Source organism: Oreochromis niloticus, linkage group LG17 (assembly GCF_001858045.2).
Source record: "Oreochromis niloticus isolate F11D_XX linkage group LG17, O_niloticus_UMD_NMBU, whole genome shotgun sequence".
In the NCBI taxonomy this organism is placed as follows: Eukaryota; Metazoa; Chordata; class Actinopteri; order Cichliformes; family Cichlidae; genus Oreochromis; species Oreochromis niloticus.
The window spans coordinates 38,249,223-38,253,327 of NC_031981.2; the positions used below are offsets into that span (position 1 = coordinate 38,249,223).

Below are 4,105 nucleotides of genomic sequence, written 5' to 3' on the forward strand. Positions count from 1 at the left end.
TTTACTACAGTGAATAAGGTGATTGCGTGCACAGCGTCCACACGCTGCACAGGGTAAAGACATTACTTCAATATTGTTTTATATTTATATATATTTGCCTTCTGCTGACCATCACCTCAGGTTCACCATTACAGTTTCAGCATACAAATGCACACTGTTAAATATGAACACGTTCAAAAAACTCATGTCTCAGAAATAAGCACAGCTGTTCATGTTTGTCATTATAGTTTTATTTGTAAGAAAATTGTGAACTTCATATTGTGTATCAAATCAAAGAACATTTGACACGTCTGAGTCATTCCTTTGCCCTATGAGAGCTGGAATAAATATATATCCTGACAGTTACAGTTGAAACAGTAGAGACAGGTAGAAATGGGCTCAGATTAATCTTTGCTTAGTCAGATACGTCCTGTGTTCAGTCCATCATATTAAAAAACAAACAATAGCACGATCTGTGTGATTTTGCATCCATTTCCAAATCGTAGTCAAGCAGCCCAGTCTCATACAGGTAACAGAAATGTCTCTAATGTAGACGTGTACAGTGTAGTGTAAGCATTAAAAGATCATAAAGGAAACACTAACATTTATGTGAAACTAATTGTAATAAAAAATGAGCAGGTGCTTTATAGATTTAAAAAGAAAGAATCTGAAAACAACACTTTTTTGGTCTAAGTGGTCAAAGTAGAAAACAGAACTGATGTTCAAGAACAAACCGTAGCTGCACTAATATTACACATCTCCATTGTTGTGGTGAACAATGTTGCTTTTAAAACCACATGCAGTGTGTGACCATGACTGTCCACTGAGACCATGAACGCCACTTCGCTGAAGTCTTCTCCTTCTTCTTCTTCTTGCCATCAGAATGGAAGCAGACAGAGCACGAGCTGCTTTGATCTACAGAAAGGAAAAAGCAGAACATCTGAGCTGAAACCATTAAGACAGAAACAATCGTTCAATGCAGTGTCTCAGGTAGCTTAGCCTGTTACAACTGTTGATACAAGCTAAATGTAGTTAAAACACAGTGTCAGGGAACTCCAGTGTGGGAACTAGTGGCTTTAGGTTTGTAGTCATTTAACTTTCATCCATCCATCCATTTAATTCAGGAGGAAGAAATGTCAGGTTGGTGCAGGCTGGTTACATGCATTTGCTCCCATGCTGTCTTTAACTAAATGACTTGGTTCACTTCATGTCTGGGCTGTATGTGGGGTTATATCATGTTATTTGGGCAGGAGTACCTGTCCCCTGTTAGGCTTAGAAAGTTTCTCCAAGGGTTTCTCCATAAGCAGAGCTTCTAACTCTTATAGCTTTTAGCACATCTGTAGCTGTGCAGGCTGACAGGTTTTTGGTGGCTCTTTTTACCCCACACTGGTTGTGAGTGTGTAAATAGCCCCACTAGTTCTTTTGGGTTGCAGTTTACTTGGGAGGAAGGGGTGGGTCTGCCATGACTAGATGAATAACAATGATCTGGGATACATAAATTTCATAATGCATGCATATATCTCTATCAATTAAACCTGGTCTGAGTGCTGCCATTTTTTACATTCAGTTATTTCTCTTAGAAATGTTGGATCTAAATAATGAATGTGTTACAGTTAAACTGACACTGGTCAGTGTAAATGGCTCATTGGGACAAAGAAACCTTTAAATTAAATACCATCACCTGACATCGAGTGTCAAACAATATCAAAGCTGTAAAAGCTGTTTACAGTCAGAATGTATAAAAACTATGATTGTAAATAAATTCAAACTAGTGAGCTTTTCTCTTTGTGCTGAATATCAACACTGTGACTTCTTAGACAGTAGGCTTTACTTCAGCACAGTTGTAGAAGCCGTCACTCCAAATGTCTTTTGATAACAAGAAAAAAATACCTTTTCAGTACACGGCCTGAAGTTCTTCTCCAAACATCTTCTGCCATCGGCTTTGTCTGCTGGTTTGAAGACAATAAACCACAAAAAGATGATTTAGTCACTTTGTCTGCATCATGCAGTTCGAATGTGTCGTGTAACGATGTTGAATAGCTGCTGTTATCCCTCTGCTGTGTCTGTAGGATTGTACTGTACAGCATCTCATTCATATGTGAGGAATGCTCACATATCAAGCACTTTGGGTGCCTTGAACAGCCTTATATAAATCCAATCCATTAATGCTAATGTAACACGATAACAGACGTCTGGTCTTACATCATTAAAATATAAAGGGCAGGAGATATTTAGATATTTTTATATTTATATTATATTTTATAGCTGACAGATATTACTAAATAGATAGAATTTACTAAATGGTTGAAAACATGAAAAATATGTCCATAATCACAAATGACCATGAGAGCCAGTAGAATTAATTCAACTAAACACTCAAAAGACGTCCTTAAATGCTCTTTAAGTGGCAGAACAAACAAACAAACAGTTAATCGCTTACTTGAGGTGAAATCTGCTCAGCTACTTTGAAAACAGCTTCTAACTGGTTCCTCCTTTAACAGGATGACTGCTCAGGGGTAAGGCCACGATGCAGTCCAGCAACCTTTATGGTTCTGCTTTGATTCACCAGGAACTATTAGGGAAACCTTTCAGCGCCTCCTGTGAAAGACACAGGCATAAACACAAACATTTATTAACATGTTCCACAGTCTTCCACTTTGATTTTCTCATCCTGTGGACAACAACGTACAGAGATGCAGGTATATTGTTAACTTTTGTAGGGTTTTTTTACTGAACACATTCAGCTGCAGCTCCACTGTGATCCTGAACTGGATAAGCACTTAAGAAAATGTGTCAATAAATGGACAAACATCAACTTACTATATTTATCCAAACAGACTGGACCAATAATGCTTCACTGAGTTAGAGACTTTAACAGTCTCTTCTATGTAAGAATGTCTCGTGATAGACCTGCAAACTTGACAACAAAGGTTTTTCAGACTACATGTAGCTGTCCTCTATGTCAGCTCAAACATTTACATTCATGTCACACTTATTTCTGCTTTCCCATTTTTAGCATTATTACTTACATTTTGATTGGATACCTTGAGTTTGTAAATGATCAGATTACATAACTGGAATACAATTCAATACAATTCATGTATCCAATTCAAGGTCGTGGGAGGATGAAGCCTATCCCAGCTGATACAGGACAAAGACAGGCTGCCAGTTATCGCAGGGCTAATATTTCTAATAGTAATCATAATTATGACTATTAATTAAAATATTATTTAAAGGTTTCTTTATAAATACATTTCGATTTTTTTTATAACCCCTAGAATATAAACCTGAGCTGTTTCAGATTCTGACCTCTGACCTCAGTGACCAGGCTGTGTCCTCACTGCAGCTCCCTCTTCACACTGACAAATGAAACTTCTGTGGAAGAAAAATCTGGAATTTTTTTATTTCCAATCCACTTAAGCTATTAAGGATTAAGCAACAGTGCTCATCTTTGCTCTTCTGAAATCTGTGTTAAACAACAACAAACATAAATTAGTAACAAAAATACAGCTGAGTAGAAGCTTTACAAACCACCAGCAGCCATAATGCTAAATTTTAATCTTCAAATGTTTCTGAGCGTCTTCAACTTGCTTTTAACACAGAAAAGTACCACAGTCAATGCAGCCTAACTTAATCCTAAATATTCAGCACACACAGAGACACAGAGGGACTGTTTAAAGTTTAGTGTTAACCTGAGTCACTGATCATTTACAGTATTACAGAGTCTGGCAGTCTTTGCATGATGTCCACGTCACTGTAAGTTTCTAGCTGACTCTCAGGTGTGACAGGTGTGCCAGCAGGAAAGAGTAATAATAACCTGCATCCTGAGGTTTGTCATGCAGGATTAAAGGAGCCAGGCTTTGTTCGCACAGCTAGGATTGTATTTTACACTGACCCTGGGTCAGTATAAGTATCATACAGTTTAAACGAAGCACTGAAACTTGCACATATTTATAACAGATGCATTGAAGCTAATCGACACTGCTGTATCCACCGGATTCCAGCCAGAGTGGATTCTGGAGTCTTCCCACGCTCCTGTTAGTGATCCTCCATCTGGATGGATGATAACAACCTTCTGAACAATCTAGCAGGTGGAGATGGCCCATATCTATGGGACTGATTTCTG

The 4,105-nt window shown here is 38.0% G+C and overlaps 1 long non-coding RNA gene across 4 annotated transcripts; it reads right to left on the bottom strand.

Moving 5' to 3' along the window:
* Positions 1-208: 208 nt before the first annotated feature.
* Positions 209-3,550, bottom strand: LOC109195067 (uncharacterized). Of its 4 annotated transcripts, none has more exons than XR_003214405.1 (4): positions 3,289-3,550; positions 2,420-2,577; positions 1,870-1,925; positions 862-894 (listed from the first exon to the last, which is right to left on the bottom strand). It is a non-coding gene; the product is annotated as an uncharacterized LOC109195067 (long non-coding RNA). The 4 variants fall into 4 exon arrangements; XR_002056740.2 differs by having other exon boundaries at positions 1,870-1,928; XR_003214404.1 differs by having other exon boundaries at positions 209-1,925.
* Positions 3,551-4,105: the final 555 nt, after the last annotated feature.